Below are 25540 nucleotides of genomic sequence, written 5' to 3' on the forward strand. Positions count from 1 at the left end.
ATGATCAAAGGTCATATTTGTCTATGGAGTGTACAGTTGTTCTGCCACAATTACTTTAAAGGGCTTTTTCCATTGTTATATCTTGATATTTTTCTCAAAAATAAAGCCTGCATTTTTTGGTCTGTTTCTGTACAATATATTTAGTTTAACTGACCTATATATTTATCCTTTTGCTATTTTTTGAGCTCTTGCTAAGTATAGAATCTTATACCAGGAGGTTTTTTTTTGGTTGTTTTTTTTGGGTTTTTTTTTGCCAGGCCTGGGCTTGAGCTCAGGGCATGAGCACTGTCCTTGGGCTTTCTCAAGGCTAGAGCTCTACCACTTGAGCCTCAGCACCACTTCCGGCTTTTTTCTATGTATGGGTACCGAGGAATCGAACCTGGGTCTTCATGCATGCTAGGCAAGCACTTTAACCACTAGGCCAAACTCCCGGTCCTACCAGGAGTTTTTTCCAACATTGTTTTGTTTATTCTAAATCCTTTTCATTGTCAATTTGTACCTAAGCTTTTTTAGATTTTCTTAGTATTGTACTGAATTCTTTGATCAATTTCAGGAAAATGGATATTCTGACAATATTAAATATTCAAATTCTTTTTTAATTTTATTTTTTATCAGAGTGATGTATAGAAGGGTTACAGTTACATTCATAAGGTAGTGAGTATATTGCTTCTTGAACATTGTCACCCCTTCCCCCCCCTCCCAAGTTTCAAAGCTCATTTCCAACATATTATTCTGTGAATATCGCTGTTACTCTGGTTCACCCTTTGTCCTTTGTCTTATCATCTTGTTTTTCCCCTTCGCTTCCCTGATTCAAATAAATAATTGTATATACAGCACCCCAGTCAGATACAACAACAGGTGATAAACCTGTTGGGGAAAACAACAACAGAAAACATTCTTGAACATTGTCTGTAGAGTTAGTTATATCTCAGAGTTCCATCATGAGGGTCCTTTTGCTTCTAGCAAGTCTAGCATATTTTGTTAGGTTTATTTCAACATATTCCATGTCCAGTGTAAATTATATTAGTATCAGTGGATAATTGTTCATTATTAGCATACAGAAATATAAATGACTTTGGTATATTGTTCTTGAATCTTAAACTTGCCAAATTTGCTTATTAATCCTAGTCATTTTCTGTACATTTTTGGGGATTTTTTCCAGTGGATAATTACGGCATCTGCAAATAAAGACAAATTCCATTTTCTTCTCTGGAGTTGTTTTTATTTTCAAATTTCTTGCTTGATTGCATTAGGATTTTGATAACAGTTTTAAAATACTAAAAGAAGATAATCTTGTTTCTTAGTGGGAAAGTATTTAGTCTTTCACCATTAAATATAATAGTAGTTTAAGTTTGTATGCCCCTCATCAGATGAGAAAGTTTCTTTAATTCTTAATGTATAGCATTTTAATGAATGGCCCATCAGTTGTATATACTATTTAAATTTGTAAGCTGTTTCTAATATTTGTAATAGTTAAATCTTACATTTTTATAGCTAAAGGCTCTTTGCTGAATATGTTCTTGAAGTAACTCCTTATGAAAGAGTTATACACTTATTTATGACATTTGAATAACCTCAGTAAAGGTTACATCAACTCCAAGTATTTGTAGGAGTATATTCATGCTTGTGTTTTCCAGGAGTTCCACCTGCATAAGATCTTATTTTTTTTTCTGTGTTTAATTTTTTTTTTGGTATAAGAAGCTTCCCTTCCTTTTTATTCTACTTTTATTTTTCTGCACTGGAAAAATACTGAGTGACTTGTGAACATCATTATTGGGGAGTTAATTTCCTAGTGTATATATTTTAGGACAATAGGACTTTTAATGTCATTTTTCTGTGATGGAAGGTATGTTATAATCTGAGTTGACCCATCTCTAACTAACCATAGCTTATTACAAACAAGTAAGAAAGACCTACTGCCTCTAAAAGTTAACTGCTAGTAAAGATCTGAGTAAGTATCAAATAAATAGGGTTTAATTATTAGAGAATATTAGAGAAGAGTGATACTGCTGTGCCAATTGAGGTGATGGGTCAGTTAAGGCCGGTTTTGTTTCCTTGTTTTATTTTGATTGTTTAATTTTTATAAGCATGTTCTATGACCAAAACATTTGAGAGTCACTGTTTGAGGAAATTTGATCTCATGCTGATAATAAACCATAGCCTAGCTCTAGTATTACTATGTAAGAGAAAAAAATTTATCTGTTATTGGCAAGCAATATTTTCTGTACTCTTCTGTAAGCTTCTAGAGATTAAATCAATGACTAAGCAATTTATCTAATCCAAATATTAATAAGGGGGTAGAGAATGGAAAGATTACCCATAATTTTCCCAGGGCTTTTATCTTATACTTTGTCCTGATCAAGCCAGCATTAGGGATCCCTGAAGCAAAATTATGGCCATCTCACTATACTTCACAGACAGCGGAGAGTGTATATATAATCCTTTTAACCATGAGAGACTGGAAGTGACAATGAGGAAAGGGACTGGTTCTCAGAATCTACTGGAATACAAAGGACACAATAGCAATGAAGGGAGCCATCTCAAATAACAATGAATTCATGGGACTGAAGGTGAATGTATATTATAAGGTAGGTGTTAGGTGCTGGGGTTTGGATCAGGAAAAACCCTAAAGGATCATGAGTTTAAAGATGGTTCCCACCTTGACTGGGAAATGGTAGAACCTTTAAGAAGTCAGAGGTCTTCAAGATTCAAGGTTGGCCTTGGGACAGTAAGGACTGCAACTTCTTCCTCTTCTTTTCTTTTCTTTTCTTTTTTTTTTAACTTCTTAGCTGTGGTCTAAACTGATGTGCTCCACCATGTACTCCTGCCATGCTATGTTGCTTCACCCAAAGCAACCAACTTGGCTTATCATGGACCAATAAAACTATGAGCCACAGCAATTAGTCATAGTAATGGAAAGTTGACCAACACAGAAAGATGTCATTATTCATCAGCCCTAGTTATGGGTATGTGTTCATTCATGTTTCCCTGGTTCTGAACCCATGTGTAGTAAGAGTTCCTAATGTGCTAATTTTTCCTTTTCTCACCCTCCCTAAGAGAAATAATTAAAAGAGATGGTTTTCTTTTACCTTCCTCTGTCTGTGAATATCTCTTCTTAAACTGTGTGATTGGATAATATAAGAGTAAAAGGAGACAGGTTGATGGGAGGTAAGGATAAGAAGCATGGAGTACTTACATTTTCTTTTATTTTTCTTTTCTTCATCTATAATATGTGACTACAGTCTACAGTTGAAACTTTAATTCTGCTGCCTTTCCTCTCTCCTGTCATTTGGGTTTGAACTCACAGCTTCATCCTTGCTTTGCTGGTTCTTCTACCTCTTGAGCACACACTTTTCGCTGGTTATTTTGGAGATAGATCTCTTGGATTTTTTTTTTGCCAGTCCTGGGCTTAAGCTCAGGGCCTGAGCACTGTCCTTGGATTTTTCTTAAGGCTAGAGCTCTACCACTTGAGTCTCAGCACCACTTCCAGCTTTTTTTCTAAGTATGTGGTACCAAGGAATCAAACCCGTGTCTTCATGCATGCGAGGCAAGCACTCTACCACTAGGCCAAACTCCTGGCCTCTCTTGGCTTTTTAAAATATATTTTTATTGTAATTAATAGAAGGGTTACATTATATTTGCCAGATAGAAGGTGCATTACTTCACAAAAATTACTACCTTTTCTCATGTTTTTGTCCCCATTTTTCTCCCCCTACTCTCTCCCCTCATCTTGTTTTCCCCCCTTCCCTATCCTATTTCAAATAACCAAATACAAATATATACACTATATCAGATTACAATGTAAGATACTGGAAGAATATGAGATAACCAAGGGACAACAAAAGAGATGAGAGATAACATAGTACATTAAGAACAACAATCACACATGATATAGCTCTTGTTTCCATATCCTGGAGGTTCTTTCATTTAGCCTCATACTATATGGCCTTATGTTTCTAGGTTTTGCTCTATTGTAAATCTCTGCTAGGAGACTTCTAGGTTTGTACTAATTATTACAAATGAGGGAAAACATTGAGCCTATGTTCCTTTGATTCTGGCTTACTTCACTTAATAGGATTTTTTTCTAAGTCTTTCCATTTCCTTACAAATGGGGCGATGTCATTCTTTCTGATGGCAGCATAGAATTCCATTGTGTATAAGTACCACATCTTGTTGATCCGCTCATCAACTGAGGGGCATCTGGGTTGGTTTCATATCTTTGCTATGGTAAATAGTGCTGCAATGAACATCATTGTACTAGTGTATTTAGTATGTCCTTGTTTCTGGACGACTGAGTAAATGCCAAGGAAAGGAATTGCTGTGTCAAAGGGGAGCTCTATGTTTAGTCAGTGAGTGACATAGTTTCCATTATATATTATGTTTTTCAGAATGCATTAAGTTAATATTATTTCGAGACACTGCAGAGATTAATGGAACTTGTTTAAATTTCTGAATAATATTGGTACTCAAAAGTTCTAAATAAATAGATTCATCATTTTCCTCCTACTCTGTGCTCTGCATTCTCACTTAACTTTAATCTGGTTAAATGAAATGCAGAGGTCACAGATGGGCAGGGCAGGACTGAATATGAGGAAAAGGGAGCACATGACGACTTTCTCTAATGACAACAATGGGGGAGGGCTACCAAGGAAGATTATTCATATGTAAAGGCAAATGCTCTTCCTTGCTTGGTAACAAGGTAACATTGTTAATGCTTACTTCCAAAAAGTATCTTTTCTGATGAAACCTTTAGTCATTCTCCAAGTCTTACTGAGCACTGTGGTCGAGGGTCATGTATTGCCTTTTGGAGGGGGGGGGTGGCAGTCCTGGGCTTGAACTCAGGGCCTGAGCACTGTCCTTGGACTTTCTCAAGGCTGGAGCTCTACCACTTGAGCCTCAGTACCACTTCTGGTTTTTTTCTATGTATGTGGTACCGAGGAATCGAATCCAGGTCTTCATGCATGCCAAGCAGACACTCTACCACTAGGCCAAACTCCCAGCTCCAGGTCTTGCCTTTTATTCATCTTCAACAGTGGAAAGCTATTTTTTTCGGTGCAAATATAACTTTAGAATTCATCTGCAATTTCATTCTTGTTACACCTCTCCTAAGATATATGTGGCCAGGTTAATTAACTCCAGAATTAAGCCAAAATGCCAAACCAGACTCCACATCCAATTCAAGATGTGGAAATAGTCCTAGGTATGACTCGTAAAGTACTTTACAAATAATTCCTGCTGAGTGGTGAAAAGTTATGAGTAAAAGTGATTAATGTGTCACAAATGTAATAGAGCCTTTATTCTGTCTGCTAGAAATATCATCCTGTACAATAGTAAAGCTCTATTAGTGCGTTACATTGTGAGGTAGCTTAAAATATTCTCAACTTAGCTCCTTGCTTTTCCCCTTTTGCTTCCGTAATAGTTTATTTCTTCTCCATGTTTTGCTTCTGGGAATGGAAACCTTGAAATCATTCCTGGCTCCTGTTTTCCTTCCATTCCTACATCTAGTTTGTCAGAATTTCATGTTTTATCTCTTTGAAAATATATCCAGGAGCCAGTAATTCTTAGCTGTCATCTCTCTTCTGGCTTGAGTAATCATTTCTCTTTTCTCTGTTTTCTTGCAGTGTAGCTCCATGAATCTACCATTACTGTTCCACAAAACACTCTGTGGCAACAATCATGAATAAGTTAAATGATCAGTTCACCCTCCACCCGAAGTTCTGTCAGTACTTTCTACTTTATTTAAAGTAAAAAACCAGAGTCCTTTTAGTGTTCAAGGTCCCGTAAAATACACACACACACGCACACACACACGCACACACACACGCACACGCACACACACACACACACACGCACACACGCACACATGCACCCATGAATGGACACACATTGCTCTTGTGCCGATAGTTTGCCTTTTTTCACTGTCATGCTAGGTACACCCCTATCTCGGAGCCTCCATACTTTATAGGACTCCACCTTAATAACTCTATTGATATTCCTCATCCTTTTGAGGTCTTTGTTCAAATCATATTCAGTTTACTTCATTGAGTCTTTTACTATGTAGCATTGTAACCTCCCTCTTCTACCACCTCTTTCCCAAACTAATATCAAAACAAAACTGTCTTTTATGCTTTGTTGTTCTACATCTTCTAGGATAATTTACATTCTACAGATTTTGTTTAAGTTAAGCTGAAAAGTTTTCATTAGGACAGAGATTTTACCCGTTTTGTGAACAACTTGATTCTTAATGCCAAGAACAATCCCCTAGGGCATGGCAAATTTTCAATATTTACTGAACGGGGAAAAAAGAAAGCAATTTCTACGTTTCTTACTTTTAAGAATCTAGTAGTTAGAGAAATTTTTTTCTACAGAGACAAATGGTACATCATTGAAAATATACTTCAGAAATGTATATTTCAGAAATGTAGTGGTTTACAAAAAGTATGTGGCATGTATTTTAAATAAACTATATACTTTTCAATGAAGTACCAAAAAGATATTTTCTAAAGCTTGTTTTTGATTATGAATTTCTTTGCTTTACAATATAGATGAACACATATCTACTAGTATATGTCCTTCCCTAATCACATTTCACCCAGGATGATGATGATGATATGGTGATATTTAGTATGGAGAGAAAAACTATAAACCAGATGCCAAAGCCTCTTATTCTAAGTTGGCAGTGACATTTAAGAAAACCATCTTAACCAAGAAATGCAGAAGTTACTTGAAAATGCTCAAAGTAACTTTACAGAACATGTTTGAAAGCACTGTGTTCAAAAATGAAAAATGAACTCCTGATTGGATGAGTTTTATTATTATGTAGGGACAGGACAGCCTCTTTTCTCATCTGTGTGTAATAGAATGTGAGGAGACCTGGAGAATGGGAAAAATCAAAAGATGCCAAATGATTATGACAGCCTGGAATAATAAATGTCAATATAAAAAGAAAGGAGAGGCAGAAGTCTTCCCTGCAATTGTAACAGTTTAAATATGGTATTTTAAATAATAATGATAATAATAAAGACATTTAAACTGTACAGTCTCCAGATTTCATAGTCTATTTGGAGAAGGGGTAGAAAAAGCTGGATAAAGCTGTCTAGGCCCTTCTTTTATTTTCCTCTTGGCCTTTCTCTTCATCTCCTTTCTTTCTCAGTGAGAGTTGTCAGTGTCCAGAGGGCTTCAGGTCCACAGAACTCCAGAGAATGAAGAATGATCAGTGGAGGGTGTAGCCCGCTGAAATTTCCCACTATTTTTATAGAGGGCACTTGGCAACTTCTCACTATTCTTGAGGAGCAAATTGTCTGGGCAGGTTTCATAGTATTTAATTGCTAACTCTATGACTGGCTAATTGTATCAGTTCTAAACTTGGGAGGCTCAGATAGGCTCACTGATTCCTTGAAATATTGATTTCCTTCTTATTTAAATTTCAGTCTGGAACAGAATAAAATATCTGTGGTTTATGTTAGTTGTGTCTCATCATACTCTGGGAAGCATAAGTTTCATAGATTTCTTTACTTTGGCTTCTGCTTTTTTATGAGGTAATACAATTTTAAAAGTCTTGGCAAAAAATCAGATGTGGTGGGAGTGAAACCATTAACCTTTTTTCCTATTTTCTTTTTCCTGTTTTTTAAGGAATCTAGTGGTAATTTTAAACATACACATGCATGCCACACATTTACACACACACACACACACACACACACACACACACACACACACACACACACTCATCCTAACCCCCAAAAGCCTCTTACGCAGAGCTGGCCAGTCTTGAGCTGTATAGTGTTTGTGGTCTTCTACATACATTGGCTCCTCAGAAAGAATCAGAGGGCTTTTTAAAGTCATCACCCATTACTTTTGAAAAGATGATGTTTGTTGACTTTCTAGTTGAGCTGAGGCTAGCACTGCATGTAGTGGGAGAAGAGGCATGAGTTTATCACGTTTTTTGTTCTCCTTATTGACGTTCCAGAGTAAAATAGCTGCGAGATTAAAATCCACTTGGCAACATTAGGAGAACTCTCTTCCCCTTATGGATCACTCAAGAACATAGATCATTGAAGATGAAGTCAGGATAGGATGCCCGTGACATTGCCAAGAGCTAGGTATTTTCTAGTTGCCTTGATTTCTCCAATGCAAAATGAAAAAATAAATCAAACAGGTCATATAATCTTCTTAATCTTTTACACTGATCACACAGACTCTAGACTCAACTTCTTTAAAGGACACTCTCTTAATTTTGTATTTGTGCTTTCCAAGAATTCCTTTATTCTATGTTTTTAAACATGGTATTTATTTAGTAGGTTTTTATTTTTAGTTTATGTTACCCAGAATTTACTTATATATTTTAGCTAGATCAGTGCTTTAATTCATAAGTGTGTATCTCAGAGAACTCTTGTCATCTCAGCTAGCAAAAACAACATTGACACCAGGAGATGGCCTGCTTGGTTTCTCTTTGAAAACCTAAGATAAGAATGTCATCTGCCTGCAGTGGGACATGCTGCTAGGTGTTACAAGTTCTCTCCAGCTACCTTGCTTTAAGAAGTTCTCATGATGATCTTATTCTTTTCCTTAGGGCAAGATGTTCCTGGAAGAGAACATCTGAATGTTCAGCCAAATTAGAAATTCATTGGCTGTATATTCTGAGACATTTCAGGATATTATGTGCAAAACTGAAAATTATGTGGTCACTTCTCAAGCATCAGTATTATTAAAGGTGATTGGACCATGAGTTTAAAGACTAGGAAAAAGAGCTGTGAGAAAGTTGTTTCTAATTTAAAAGAGTCATTAAGTCCCAACTAGGCAAAACACAAGAAGCTTCAAAATTAATGTACTTTTAAATCTAGTCCATCTGGGAGCAGTAATCCTGAGTACTCAGGAAGCTGAGATCTGAGGTTCAAAGCCAGTCTGGGCATGAAAGTCTGTGAGACTCATCTCCACTTGAAAACCAGAAAATGAAAATGGTGCTGTAGCTCAAAGTGGTAGAGTGCTAGCCGTGAGCTAAAGAGCTCAGGGACAGCACCTAGGCTCAGAGTTCAAGCCCCATAACACACACACACACACATATATATATATATATATTATATACATATATATGTATATAATATATCTGACTCTCTGCTTCTTTCCAGCATCTTTTAAAAATTCTTTTAAATTTATTTTTGTTGTAATGTATAGAGGAGTTACAGTTATATTCACCAGATACTAGGTGTATTACTTCTCATGTTTTTGTCCCCATTTCTCTCCCTCACCCCCTCCCAATCATCTTGTTTTTCCCCCTTCCCTTTGCTATTTCAAATAAACAAATAAAGGTATATACAATATGCCAGGTAACAAAGTCAGATACAGTAACAATATGAGATTAACCAAAGGGTAACAAAAGAGAAGAGAATAGCATACTACATGAATAACAATCTTTCCGGCATCTTTTTATGGTGCTTCTTTTCTCTTTTCTTTCCATACTAATTTATTTTGGAGTTCTATTTTTAGTCCTATCTTCACTTATTTTCTGTCTTCCACATGGCTGAAAAAACATAGATGTTTCTATGTATATTATTACCAAAATAATATAGTACTGTGCCCCCCCATACAATGTGTCAACTTCTTAATTCCTAAAATTTATAGCAGGCTTTTAAAGACAATGAACTGAGAAAAATGTTCTGGATTATCTGGAGGATCTGGATATTTTGGCCAAATCTAATCCTACAAGAAAGAGGTAGAAAAGGATATAGGTGGTTACTACAGGCTGGAAAATGATACTCAGTTGATATCGTGCCAGGAATTGTGGATCCGAGTCATATAACAAGTAGCTGAATTCTGTCAAAAACCCAAATAGGCAAGACTCTTCCCCTAGAGCCTGCAAAAAAGAATGCAATGATGCCAATACTCAATTTTAGCACTGTGACAATTATGTTGGCCTTCTAATCTATCGAATTATAAGCATATAAATTTGTGTTGTTTATATAGCCAATATTGTATTAATCTATTATGAAAATAATAGAAATCTAACACATCATAAATTCCCTGTTTCTAAGTTAATGTTATCAACTTTACATTATATTACTGAATAGTAAAAGTAGTATGGTAAAGGGAAAAAAAAAAGTGTAGTCTTGTTGTTTGACTTTCCTGCACTATATCCTAGCTCCGTGACAAGAAAACAGTCCTTTTGAGCATGTTTTATTTTTTCCTCTAGATAATGGCTATAATAATAAAATACTCTGTGTGCACACATACTCATTTATGTCTAGTAAGTGAAATAACATTTTTAAATATCTAGCCTAGTGTTTCATAGTGAATTTACCTAATAAAAATTAAAGCCAAAGATACCTGTCTTTTATATATCCAAGGAAACATCAGAGTTAAATGTAGTACCAGAAAAGCAAGCAACAAAAGAACAAATTTTAAACTTCATAAAAACGAAATACTTTTTCTTTCAAAAAGTGCTACCAATTGCTCTTTCCCAAACATTAGGAAAGAATGCTTAAAGCCATATTAATTATAAGGGATATTTTGAAAAATGTATAAAGAACTCACACAAACTAAACAATAAGAAATATGAAATTAAAAAGTCAATTTTTTCAAATAAGGTAAGCTAATAAGATACCACCATTAGTCATTGGGGAAGTACAAATTACAATCACAATGTGATACCAATTCATACTTTCTAGGATAACTGTCATAAAATGAAAAATAACAAGTGTTAACAAGGAAGTATAGAAAGTAGACCCTTTTTACCTTGCTAGTGGCATGTTAAATATATTCCCACTGTGGAAACTAGTTAGTTCAAGAAATTAAACAGATTTGCCGTACGATCCAGCAATTCCTTTCTTAAGCATATACCACAAATAAGTAAAACAAGGATTTAAGAGGAAACTTGTGTATGAATGGTCGTAGAACACTATGCATCATAGCCCAAAGGTAGAAACAATCTAAATATCCATTAACTCATGAACGGATCACCAAATATAGTACATCCTTATAATGTAATACTTTTCATCAGAAGGAATAGAACACTAACACATGGCCACATGTGTGAAGTAAAATAAGGCCAGATATTGTGTAATTTTTTTCAATCTGAAATAGCAAAAATAACCAAATACATAGAGACAGAATTAGTGGTTGTTAGGGCAATGAGGATTGGTTGCAGAAGAGGTATGGGGTTTCCTTTTGGGATGAAAGAGTTCCGTATACTATTCTTGGTTGTACCACACTAGGAATATACATAATGCCACTGAATTACACATTCGGGTCTTTGTGATAGAAACTAATTTGTCAGAAAGGATAGACATTGAATTAGAAAGTTTAAATAGATTGAGCTGGATAGTGAAAGCTTTAACCCAATAAGAGGTGCTAGTATCACTCAAGAATAGGTCAGTACAACGTAGCAGGAAGAAGAAGTAGAAGCCCTCTGGTGAGTGTCTTTGAAGACTCCAATGCAGCAAAATGTTGAGACAATGCAAGTTCTGATAGTGTTAAAAGCCATGGGAAGCCATAAAATCATTGTATATTTTATGGAAGGTATGTTTAAACATTATTCTGATTGTTACAGAGATTGGAGGATGGCTTTCATAGACGCTGACAAACTTGGAAGTTCCTTAATTTTTCCTACAAGCTATTTTAATTCTGGTTAAACTTTGGGTAGATATGTTTCACATCATCTCTTTAGATATATGCTAAAGTGAGCATCTAAAAAAGCTACAGGAAGTACTCTCACTTAAAATTACACATGCAAGTATCTTATGAAAATATAATTATTGAGAAATTCTTACCTCTTATGTAGGAGCTATTACCATGTTTTCCCAGAATTTTGGAAATTGAGAGCATATGTGAAGAACAGAGATTTTTGGAAATGAAGACACAGACATGGTTGAGTAAACTGACAGTCTTTTGGAAAGGAGTGTAGCTGTATATAGTTATAAAAATAAACCTTTATAAAATTATACTGAGAGAATAAAGGATAAATGCTACAAAAGATGTCTATAGCTCTCCCATCATTACTTTTAATAAAGAAATATGCGAAATAGCATAGATACATAACAATTGGCAAAAGCCAATTGCATATTAGTTATAATTGATTTTTACTACCAAAATGACAAATTTGTGGACCCACAAAAATGTATTTAAGGGGTATAATATATGTGTATGTATATATATATATACAAGCAAACACAAATGTGTTATTATAACACAGTAATGTTTTGAAAATTTAGCAAATAATGTATCTATTATGACAATAACAATGCATAATATATGTATTTTAATACGTGTATTGTGTCTAAATATTGTATCTATATGATAAAATTATATAAAAGTTTTTAATTGTTAAAGACAGAAAGCAGTTTGTTATTTGAGGAATTCTTTACGATAAAGTTACCATTGTCTCTTGGACTCAGTTTTGTCAGCTACAAATGAGTTTAATCTGATTTGATTTTTGTTTTAACTCCATAAAAAATTTAGCCCTCCTTTCCTAAACATGTTTAATGCCACATGTAAATGTGTGTTGGAAGATGTCTTAATATGAATCAGCCAGAGCTCTAGCGCCAAGCTGCTTCCTCCCACTTTTGGAGTAGGAGAAGAAGACAGAAGGCATTGTTATATGCTACTATAAAGAAAAGAGCCTCTAGAATTATAACTTTTATTTCACTGACTTTTTGGAATAACTAAGAATCTAATGAGTGTGTTCACAGTTTTGCTTTGTTTTTGCCAGTTTGAGACCTGAACTCAGGGCCTGGGCACTGTCCTTGGGCTTTCTCAAGGCTAACACTCTACCACTTGAGCCACAGCACCACTTCCCCACTTCTGGCTTTCCTCTGTGTATGTGGTACCCAGGAATTTAGTCCAGGGCTTCATGCATGCTAGGCAAGCACTACCACTAGGCTATGCTCCCGGCCCCTATTCACAGTTTTAACTGAAATAAAAGTCATCTGAGATCTATGTTTAGTCTTCTGAGGAATCGCCATACTGCTTTCCAGAGCAGTTGAACAAGTTTACCTTCCCACCAACAGTGTAGTAGTGATTCCTCCTGGCCAGATCCCTGCCAGCATCTGTTGTTATTGGATTTCTTGATCATGGCCATTCTAGCTGGAATGAGGTAGAATCTCAGAGTTGTTTTGATTTGCATGATGTCGAGCATCATGTCTCTATAGGCCATTCTTATTTCTTCTTCAGAGAAGACTCTGTCTTTTGCGCATCTTTTAATGGTATGGTTGTTTCTTTGAAGATTTGTTTGGGGGCGATTTAATTTTTTGAGCTGTAGATATATTTTGGATATGAGGCCTTTGTTATGTGGTTAGTGAAAATCTTCTCCCACTCTGTGGGCTTTCTATTTAACTTGCTATCCATGTCCTTTGCTGCACAGAAGCTCTGCAATTTAATGCAGTCCCATTTATCCAAACATTAATTTGTTGTGTTTCTGGGTCTTTATTAAGAAAGTTTTGACCTGTGCCAAGGAGTCCTAGTGTATCTCCTATTCCTTCTTGTAAAGTTTTCAGGTTGTCTGCTTTTACCTCAAGGTCTTTGATCCATTTGGAATTAATCCTGGTGCAGAGTGATATAGAAGGATCCAATTTCAGCTTACTGTAGATGCTTAACCAGTTCTGCCAGCACTACTTGTTGAAGAGGCTGTCTTTCTTCCAGCAATTCCACTGCTTGGCATTTACCCAATGGTCCAGAAACAAGGGCATACTAAAGCCACTCGCACAATGGTGTTCATTGCAGCACTATTTACCATAGCAAAGATATGGAACCAACCCAGATGCCCCTCAGTAGATGATTGGATCAACAAGATGTGATATTTATACACAATGGAATTCTATGCTGCTGTCAGAAAGAACGATATTGCCCCAATTGTAAGGAAATGGAAAGACTTGGAAAAAATCATATTAAGTGAAGTAACCCAGACCCAAAGGAACATAGGCTCAATGATTTCCCTCATTTGTCATAATTGGTACAAACCTTGGACTCTCTTAGCAGAGGACAATAGCTCAAACCCTAGATACATAAGGCCATGTAGGATGAAGACAAATTAATGGACCTCCAGGACATGGAAACAAGGGCTTAATTATGAGTGACTGTTGTTCTTAATGTACTATGTTTTTTTTTTCTCTTCTCTCGTGTTGCCCTTTGGTTAATCTGACATTGTTACAGTATCTGACTTTCTTGCCTGGTATATTATATATATATATATATATATATGTTTATTTGTTTATTTGAAATAGGAGGAGAAAAAAAGATGGGGGAGAGAGTGTGGGAGGGAAATGGGGACAAAAACATGAAAAGGAGTATCAATGTGTGAGAAGTAATGCACCTTCTATCTGGAGAATATAACTCTAACCCCTCTATACATTAAAATAAAAAAAGATAAAAAAGTCATCTGAGGTGCTAATGAAAGTTAATTTTCTTATGAATAATCAGCTAATATATACTATTTTGACAAATAGATATAATCTGAGTGATAGTAGAAATTAGTTTTCTAAAACTATGAAAATAATAATATACTGAACTTTTTTTTTGGAACAGACAAGGAATTTGGTACAGTACGTTCCAATGATAGTTTATATAGCTGTTTGCTGAAATGTCTTACATAGGCTTTATGTAGAATACAGTATGAATTTTATAATTCTAATCTACTTTGCAGACTGAGCTGGATCATGGGTTAATATAATTTTAGTATTTAGATCTACTAATGACTTTGGTGTAGAAACATTACCTCTAATCTTCCTTCACATAGTACAAGAGGAACAATGAGATAAGCATATGATTGATCTAACATTGGGGAGAAAAACACACACATAGGCATGCACACATACACACACACAGACACACACACAAACACAAACACAAACACACATGCAGACACACATACTTTAAGCTTAATATGCTTTGCATTCTCATAAAATAGTCTCCCTACTAGTCACAGAACTAATTTAACTCTTCAGTTACATAAGGTAATGAGCCTGAAAAAGCTCACAACCTTTCTCTACTTCAGTTTTTTCACTCACATACTGTAGAAGACAGTAACAATTTCATATATTTCTTGTCATAATTGATTATCTACTAATGCAAAATACTTAGCATATTACATATCATGTGGTAAACACTTAACAAATGCTTATAAATAGTGGTTTTGATTAAATAACTCTGAAACTTTCTTATCCTTTATCTATACATTCACTTGAGATATAATGAACAGAATATGTGATGCATCTGCTCCCAACTCCCATTTCTGAAGAAACTCTCGATCTCAAATTGCCTGCTACTAGACTAAATAACCTGGTCTTAATCTTCCTGAATTTACTCCAGATTGTCTAGGTAGTTTTGCAGCTTTGAGACTGTCAGGTTCCTAACAGCTCTTTGCCAATGTTGATGGAAGAATTATCAGTAATGTAACTGGTGTGACCATCATGGAGGCTGTAATGAGTGCAATTTGGCTACCCTTTTCATATTGCAGTCTGAATACAAACGATATCTATATTGATACAGTCACCTGCTTTTTAATCTCCTGTTCTCAACCCTAGTATTTCTTAGATAAGAGCTGACAATAGCGAGGAATCTCTCCCCACCTTTTTTTTTTCTTTTCTTTTCTTTTTTTTGTTGTTGTTGTTTTTGCTTTTTTTGTTTTTGTTCAGTGTGGGTATGTTAATATTGGCTAAAAATTTATCCATTTCTTCTAGATTCTCAAATTTGTTGGCATAAAGGTTTGAAAAGTATTCCCTCATGATGCTGTGGATCTTGGTAATTTCTGTCATGATATTACCATTCTCATCTGTGATTTTGTTTATTTTGGTATGCTCCCTTATTTTTTTGGTAAGATTTGCTAAGGGCCTGTCAATTTTGTTAATTTTTTCAAAGAACCAACTCCTTGTTTTGTTCTTTCTATACTTTTTTTGGACTCCAATTCATTTAATTCTGCTTTGATTTTAATAATTTGCTTCCTTCTACTGGGATTAGGGTTGGTTTGTTGCTCTTCCTCCAGGTGCTTAAGGTGACACGTTAAATTGTTGGTTTGCGATTTTTCCAATTTGTTATTGTAGGCTCTCAGAGCTATAAATTTTCCTCTGAATACTGCCTTTGCTGTGTCCCAAAGGAGGTGGTATTTTGTGTGCTCCTTTTTGTTGAATTTCATGAAGTGTTGGATTTCTGTTCTGATCTCCTTGATGACCCATTGTTGATTCAGCAGTGTGTTGTTCAATCTCCACGAGTTACAGGGTTTTTGTTGGTGGAGACTGGTGTTCAGTTCCAGTTTGATGCCCTTGTGGTCTGAGAGAGTGCAGCAAATGATTTCAGTGTTTCTGAATCTGCCCAGGTTTGTTTTATGCCCTAAAATGTGGTCTATTTTGGAAAACGTTCCATGTGCTGCTGAAAAAAACGTATATTGTGTTGTTGCTGGGTGACATAATCTGCAGATATCTGTTAGATCTAGTTGGTCTATAAAGTTGTTCAATTCTAGGATTTCTCTGTTGAGTTTTTGCCTTGTTGATCTGTCCATTGGTGAGAGTGGTGTATTGAACTCACCAACAATCACTGTGTTTTGATCTATGTATGGTTTCAAAGAATGTAAAGTTTGCTTGATGAAGTTCGGTGCTCCAGGATTAGGTGTGTATATATTTAGGTTGGTTATGTCCTCCTGGAGGAGAGATCCCTTTAGTAGTATGTAGTAAACTTCTTTGTCTTTTCTCACTAATTCTAGTTTGACGTCTATTTTTTCTGATATGAGGATGGCAACCCCAGCCTGTTTATGGGGGCAGTTAGCTTGATAAGTTTTATTCCAACTTCTCACTTCCAAAAGGTGATTGTGTTTTTGGGCAAGATGTGTCTCTTGAAGACAGCAGAACGATGGATCTTGCTTTTTGATCCAACTAGATAGTCTATGCTGTTTAATTGGAGAGTTAAGTCCATTGATATTGAGAGTTAGGATTGAGAAATATTTATTAGTTCCTACCATTTTTAAAAGCTTTCATTAGGGCCTATGTCTTGACAGTTCTTGTGGTACTTAGATGGTATGATGTTTAGGTGCCATTCTTTCTCTGTATTACATTTGTGTTGGTTTTCTATGTGTAGAACATCTTTGAGAATTTTCTGTATTGTTGGTTTTGTTGCTACATAATGTTGCAGCTTTTCCCTGGAATGGAATGTTTTTATTGTTCCCTCAGTTATGAATGAGAGCTTTGCTGGGTACAGTATTCTTGGTTGGTAGTTATTTGACTTAAGGGCATGATATATATGCTTCTAATCTCTTCTTGCTTGCATAGTCTCTGCTGAGAAATCTGGGGTTATTCTGATTGGTTTGCCCTTGTAGGTGATTGATCCCTTCTCCCTGGCTGCCTTTAGGATCCTTTCTTTGGTCTCTATTGATCCAGTTCGGATAATAATGTGGCAGTGGGATGTTCTTTTCTGGTCAGGTCTGTTTGGGTTTCTAAAAGCTTCTTGTATCTGGATGGGCCTGCCCTTCTGGATATTTGGGAAGTTCTCTGAGATGATTCCCTGAAGTATATTTCCAATACCATTGACCTCTTTCTCCAGACCCTCCTCAATACCCATTAGCCTTAAATTAGGCTTCCTAATTGTATCTTGGACCTCCTGCAGCGCTCTCTCATATTTCCTAGATTTGGATTGACTCATTTTCTGTTCTTTCTCTATAACAACTAAATTATCTTCAGCCCCGGAAATTCTCTTTTCTGCATTGTCTAACCTGCTATCAAAGCTGTCTACTTTATTCTTCATCTCCCTTGCTTCTAATTGCTCATTTTTGATGCCTTGCATCTCTTGTTTTAGATCATGTATGGATTTCTTTAACTCCTTAATTTCTATTTGAGTGGTTAGCTCAGTAGGTTTATTCTCTTTGGACATTTGCTGGAGTTCATTTACCTTTTTGTTTGTGGATTCTATGAATTCATCCAGTCTTTTTTTGAAAAACCTTTATTATGGCCTCCTTTATGGCTTCTCCTTTTTCCAATATCACCTTGTTTATGGTTTCCGCTTGTTTAGCTATGGCTTCCTCCCTTATCTCTTTCTTTATATTTTCACACTTTTCATTAATGATGTTTATCAATTGCATTTGTATAGCACTTGGAAGACTCTTCTCTAGGTTTGCCAGTGACTGTTCCATTGTCTGTTTATATTGGGTGGGGTATGCTATTCCTTGATTTGACATTTTTCTTGAGTTTCTTCTTCTGCCCATTTGAAAATGGGAGCAAGATTAACACCAAACAAGATTTTAATTTTTCAGATATAACCAACCTAGACCTCGTTAGCTGGTAGACACTAGATGTTCACAACTTTTGATTGGTATTATCACTCTCTTTTTCTTTTTGTGCACTTACAAACCAGTCTAATACAACCACTGATCACCGATTTATGACCAAAACAGTAAGCCTCTCAATCCAATCTCTATTGTATTTAAGTCCCTCTGGACCTAGAGTATAATTGAACACCTACATATACAGTATTACTCAACAACCATCAAATGTAGATATATTCATTATAAGAGTTGAAGGATGAACAGAGGACCACAGATAGAAAAATAGTATGAGAGACATCAGGGGAGGTACAAAAAGAATAATGTAGGAGTTTAAGATTATTATAGTAATGAAGAAAAGGTATAGCATAAGGATAACTGACCTAAGTTGATAAGCAGGTAACGTATTTGAGTACAAAGTTTGGAAAGGATTAGATAAAACTTATAAAAGTAAGAAGGGTAATAAGAATATATCAAGAAAAGAGGGAGGTAGATATAGGAGATTTCAATGATTAAAAATTTTAAAAAGAAAGAAGAAAAAAGAAGCAAAGTAAGACAAAAACAACAAAAAAACAAAAAATACAGAATGAAAAACAAAAAACAAAAACAAAAAAAGCAAAAACAACAACAAAAAAAAGAAAAGAAAAGAAAAAAAAAAAGGTGGGGAGAGATTCCTCGCTATTGTCAGCTCTTACCTAAGAAATACTAGGGTTGAGAACAGGAGATTAAAAAGCAGGTGACTACCACTATGGAAAGCAGTGTGGCAGTGCCTCAAAAGGCTAAACATAGAACTCCCCTATGACCCAGCAATTCCACTACTTGGCATTTACCCAACCACCCAGAAACAAGGACATACTAAACCCACTAGCACAACAATGTTCATTGCAGCACTATTCACCATAGCAAAGATATGGAACCAACATAGATGTCCCTCAGTTGATGAGTGGATCAACAAGTTGTGGTATTTGTACACAATGGAATTCTATGCTGCTGTCAGAAAGAATGACATTGCCCCATTTGTTAGGAAATGGAAAGACTTAGAAAAAATCATATTAAGTGAAGTAAGCCAGACTCAAAGGAACTTAGGCTCAATGGTTTCCCTCATTCGTCATAATCAGTAGAAACCTTGGGCTCTACTAGCAGAGATTTGCAATAGAGCAAAATCTTGATACATAAGGACATATAATGTGAAGCTAATTGAAAGGACCTCCAGGATAGTGAAACAAAAGCCATATAATGAATGATTGTTGTCCTTAATGTACTATGTTGTCTCTCATCTCCTTTGCTGTCCCTTGGTTATCTCATATTGGTATAGTATCTCACTTTGTTATCTGATATATTGAAGTTATTTGTATTTGGATATTGGAAATTTGATAGGTAAGTGGGGAAAACCAAGACGGGTGGGGGGTGTGGGGGGGAGGGAAACGGGTACCAAGACATGTGAAAGGGTATCAATGTATGTGAATTAATGCACCTTCTATCTGGCAAATATCATGTAACCCTTTTACTAATTACAATAAAAAATATCAATATAGATATCGTTTGTATTCAGACTGTACCCAGAGCTGTCACTATGTTTGCAGGAACAACCACAGTGACAGAGGGATGTGGGAAAGGAAAGAAAAAAAAAAGGTGTAGGTAAAATGGTAAAGAGAAAATAAGAACACCTAAAAATGCAAATAAAAAGGAGGTAGAAGAAAAAAAATACAAAGTAAAACAACAACAACAAAAATGGTATTCTTCAGGGTTTTTTGGGGGGGGGGTCAGGGCAGGATAGGAAACTTGTGTCTCCACTAAATTCGGGATCTGAACACGTCAGAAAGTCGTTTTCTCTTGTGATTTGGCTATGAGGTTTTTTGGACCCGATTGCTTGTTTGGGAAAAGGAAGCTGAAAGATTCGTGGGCAGATTTTGTTTACCAGGCTTGTGGCCTGGCGCAGGGGATGGACTTCAGCAGCGCTGGGGCCGGATTTCTAGCTAAGGGATCTCTGGGAAATCCTTTGCCCTATAGATTAATGGCGCTGTCAGCAACACCTCTCAGGCTCCAATTGTTTTGGCCAGGTCTTTGCCAGCAGTCAAGATGGCGCTACTTTCAGCTTGTCGGGGAGGGGGCTCCCTCCCAATGCCGTTCTGCGAGCAGAAGTGGAAACTTCTCCTCGGAGGTATTCACAAATTGCTGGATTGTCCATGAAGCTGGCAGGTCCATGCGTGGCCAGATGTTGGCTCTGGGCTCGTGCAGGCTCTGTCTGCAGCCGGTGGGTCTGTGGCACAGAGAAGCGCTGCTGTCAGATTCAGAAGAGCAGCTTTGTCTCTGTGGCCACTCCAAGCGGCTGGCACCGGTCCCCGCTGTCTTCTTTGTGCCGGATTTCTGCCTTTTTCCTCTGTGACTGAGATCTCTGTGTCGCTAAAGCTTACTTAGGATCAATTTGAGGTATGTACTGTCCCCTTTGCTGCCAAAACTGGTATCTCGGGGAGAGCTCAGAAAGACTCAAACTGAACCACCATCTTCCGCCACTTACTTCCCTTAATATGATTTTTTTTCCAAGTCTTTCCATTTCCTTATGAATGGGGTGATGTCATTCTTTCTGATGACAGCATAGAATTCTATTGTGTATAAGTATTCATCTTCTTGATCCATTCATGGAAAGCAATATGGCAATTCCTCAGAAGACTAAACATAGAGCTCCCCTGTGACCCAGCAATTCCACTCCTTGGCATATACCCACTCTTCCAGAAACAAGGACATACTAAAGCCACTAGCACAACGATGTTCATTGACATCTATTTCTAACACCTGATTTCCCTGGAAATAAGTCAGCATTGGGTTATATATGACCTTGAGAAATTTCCTTAGTGTTGATAGTTTTAGGAATTCACTATCAATTCCTAGTGTATGGCTATCAAAACTAATTGATTCTTTTTTTAATTTATTTTTATTTTTGCTTTTATTTTTAAGTAGGTGTACAAAAGAGTTGCCATTCAACTACAGTGAATCTTGATCCATGTCTCCCATTTTGCTATTATCCCCTCTTGATTTTCCCAAGTCAGGTCTAGAGTTGAAGAGCAGAGAGCCAAGGGTAATTTCTCTATCAAAATCAAAGTACATTATTATTTTTTTTTGCCAGTCCTGGGGCTTGAACTCAAGGCTAGGCACTATCCTTGAGCTTTCTCAAGGCTATTGCTCCCCCTGCACCCTGGAAATCCCCGCCCAGCACCTATAAACCTGATATCCACTTCTGCTGTGTCTACACCTCTCCCCCTATATAATCTCTCACTTCCCACCATAAGCTCTCTTGATCAGCCGACTCAATCTTGGGAGGCAAGAGTCTGCTCTTTCCTCTCACAATAAACCCTCTTCTCCTGAACTGCATGGAGTTTCCTTCGGCAGACCTTACATTAACAACTAGATCTTGAAGAAGAAATGGATTTTCAGAAAGGAAAAAAAGAAGTGTTTCTATTTTTGCTTTTACATTGGGTTAATGTTTAAGAATGTGTTCACATATCAATTGCTTACATTCTCAAAATATAGAAAATCACAGATAATAAAAGAGAAGTACTAGAAAATCAATTTTGGATAATTTTGTTCATTCTTTTTCTTCCTTAATTCCAAAATTTTAGCCACTGTATAAGAGTACAAAAACAGTGTTTGGTTCATGAGTAGAAATTGAGGTGGGGGAGAGCAATACCAGAAAAGCCTTCTATTTATCCTATATTTTCCTCTGCTTAGTTTCATCCCAGTACACCTACTTAGTGTTAGTCTCCAGAGATGTTTCCCTCTTCTCCTTGATAATAATGTTCTTTAGCTACTTAGAGAATAGTCATACCCGTGTCTTTTCTATTTCCATTCTAAAAGTATTATTTTATGCCAGTTTCATAATGAAACATCTAAAACACTTTTACCCTGTTTGAGAAAATAATCCTAATAAATCAGGATATCTAACTAATCTATTCTGCCTGCCACTTAAACTGATCCTTAGTAAATACTAAATTAATTAATTACTTTCTCTAAATATTTAGAGGATTGTGGTCTAGGATTATAGCTCAGTTACAAAGTTGTTGCCTAGTATGTACAAGGCTGGCAGACTGGGTCCTAGGTTTGGTTCCAGTAACTAACTAACTCTCTCTCTCTCACTCTCTCTCTCTCTCTCTCTCTCTCTCTCTCTCTCTCTCTCTCTCTCTCTCTCTCTCTCTCTCTCACACACACACACACACACACACACACACACATACACACACACACAATCTTCCTTATCTATGCCTTTATGATGAGAACAATGGAATTGCCATTATAAAGGCCAAGAAGAGCAGAAAATGTGAAACTGCACCTCTCATTTCATATAGTATTGTTTATATCAGAAGGGATTAATCTCAGTTAGGCTGGCCCCAGCTCTTGCCTACAAGAAGCCTGAGAAAACAGAAGTAAGTCTGCTGCTGTTTTATAAATGAAGTTTTGTGATTACACTTGCCTATTATCTGTAACTGCGTTTGCAGTTGTAACTATAAGTGCTAAGTTAAATGCTTCAAGGGAGAATGAACTATAGTTTTCAAAAGCTAAAACATTTACTGTCTAGCTCTTTTAAAAGAAAGAAAGAAATTTGCCAACCCATATGATGCAGCATGAAATTCAGAACATGAACATACATTGTGCTTACAAACTGATACATTGAATTGAAACCTGTTTGTACACCTAGTGAGGAAAAATTTTTTAAAAATTAAAATCTCATATTGTTACTGTATCTGACTTTGTTACCTGGTATATTATATATACATTTATTTGTTTATTTGAAATAGGAAAGGTAAGAGTGGAAAACAAGATGATTGGGAGGGGCATGGAGAGGGAAATGTGGACAAAAACATGACAAGGGTTATCAGTGTTTGAGAAGTAAAAGCACCTACTACCTGATGAATGTAACTGTAACTCTTCTATACATTATCCTAACAATAAAAAAATTATGAAAAAATGAAAATGCTTATGAAGTTTTAATAGAAAAATTTATAGCACAGTTATTTATATATTTAGGCAATAGAACCATATATTTATTTTAAAATAAAGGCATATATGATTGAAAATATAAAACAACTACAAGAACTTGAAAGCATATTGAAATCTAAGTGATCCTTGAGACATTTTAATGTTCTAAAATATTTAACACCTTTTATATGTGAACTTTTTAAATGCTTGGAACAAGTAATTAGGTTTGAAGTATCTAATTATATCAATCAAATGCTAGTGTAGGATATATAGATCTTCATTTATTCCTCACATTGATAATTGTATACTCATATTTTAAAATTTCAATCAAACCAGCTGCTGGTGGGTCACACCTGTAATCTTAACTACTTAGAAAAAGTGAGATCTCAAATATTGAGATTCAGTTAGCTCATGCAGAAAAGTTACTGAGATTCTAATTAATGAACAAAAAAAAAACAGAATAGAGGCTTGTCTCAACTGGTAGAGTGCCAGTTAAGCAAGCATGAGGCTCTGAATTCAAAACCTGGAACTGGAAAAAATAAATTCAATTAACCCTATTTATATACAGTCTAAATTATTAGCAAAAAAAAGTCAAAGAAAACATATTTGTGTATCTAAACAAGTGAAAACAACCAACAAAGATAAACAGAAAGCAAAAGTATAAAGCCAAATAACAGATACAAACATACTCATATGATAATAAATGCAAATAGACTGCATCCTACTAAAAGATACAGATTTACTTTTTTTAAAAATCCAAACAGGATTTGGTTTTAAAAATTCATTGCGCACTTGTAATCCCCAGTAATAGAGAGGCAGACAGAATTACCACGTTTAATGTCAGTGACAGACAGTCACACTGTCAATACACACGCGCACACACACACACACACACACACACACACAAACACACACACACATACACACACACTCACACGGTGATTCTGAAGCTAAGTATGCTAGTTCATACCTATAATCATAGCTCTTCAGAGATTAAAACAGAAGGAATGCAAGTTTGACGCCAATTTAGGATACGTAGCAAATGTTAATCTGAAAAACACAAAAGGTCTTTCTAAAATGTTGAGGGAAAAAAAGGCAAAACTTTAAAAGCTATGCAATTTAAAGGGAAGTGAGGTCTGTAGCTTTACAACTGGTGATCATGTTAGGAGTTAGTGTATTGATTTTTTACTTGACATTGAACTGCACCTGCATTTAATTTCATTGGACATTATGTTTTTCAGTTATTGATCAAGTAAGCTCATTCATGCTTGTCATTATGGAAAACATACATATTCTCTGGAAGATATGTATATATTCTCTGTAATATTACACACACATGTGAATGAATGAAAGGAGATGAAAATCTGCTTTGGAGCACAGAACTTATTCATGTTTCTGAGGAAAAAGAGGCAGATGGAATGATGGTTGCCTGTCCTCATGTGTGTTTTACTAATTCTGAGTTTTTGAAATTAGAGCCCCATTGATCAAAATTTTGGAGCTAATCAGTTCTATCATTTTCTTGATAGTATGCTTTAGTTGCAAAAAGTCAAATTGAGAATGAGAGAGTAGAATGGTATAATAAATGTTTATTGTAAATGTTTAAGTCTTTTTTCTCCACACAAACCATCTTTTCTATTTATCCTTTTTAAATTTTTTTTAAATTGAAGAACGCTTCTGGAAGTTATCCAGGATATACGTTGTACTTGCTAAGCTTAAAGTCATGGTCATTACCGGTTTTTAATGTTTATTAAATTCTAGTACTGCTTGTTTTTTTTCATTGTTTCCACTATCTCCCTTATCATGACAACTTTCATTGTAGACTTTGCTTCCTTGCATTCTATTGAGATTTTTAAGAAAAAATTTCCTTCTGGTTTCTATATTAAGTCATTTTCAGAAATAAATTTTTCTTCTGAAACTTTTAAGAATAATAGTGCCCTTAACCCTAGATTATTTTTCTGAAATAATTTTTGCCCTGGTTGTTTATTTTAAAAAGGAACATTCAAATGCATTGTGAATTCAAGTAACAGATGTGGAGTTCACCCTGGATTTTGTTTACATGAATTTGTTTGCAACATCACTGCAGAAAAGAAAATTCATTCTCTTCTATGAACCAAGTGAAGAGTAAGCAACACTCGTGTGTTTTTTGTTGTTGTTGTTGTTTTGGGTTTTTTTTTTTCCAGTCCTGGGCTTGGGCTCAGGGCCTGGGCACTGTCCTTGGACTTTCTCAAGGCTAGAGCTCTACCACTTGAGCCTCAGCACGACTTCTGGCTTTTTTCTATGTATGTGGTACCAAGGAATCAAACCTGGGTCTTCGTGCATACTAGGCAAGCACTCTAC

At 35.9% G+C, this 25540-nt stretch overlaps 1 protein-coding gene across 1 annotated transcript in view; it reads left to right on the forward strand.

Annotated features, from left to right (window-relative positions):
• The window catches only part of Exoc6b (exocyst complex component 6B), a 457316-nt gene that overhangs the window by 341807 nt on the left and 89969 nt on the right, over positions 1-25540 (forward strand). The gene's annotated exons all lie outside the window — the stretch shown is intronic.

This window comes from Megascapheus bottae, chromosome 7 (assembly GCF_031878675.1).
Source record: "Megascapheus bottae isolate mThoBot1 chromosome 7, mThoBot2.hap1, whole genome shotgun sequence".
Classification (NCBI taxonomy): domain Eukaryota; kingdom Metazoa; phylum Chordata; class Mammalia; order Rodentia; family Geomyidae; genus Megascapheus; species Megascapheus bottae.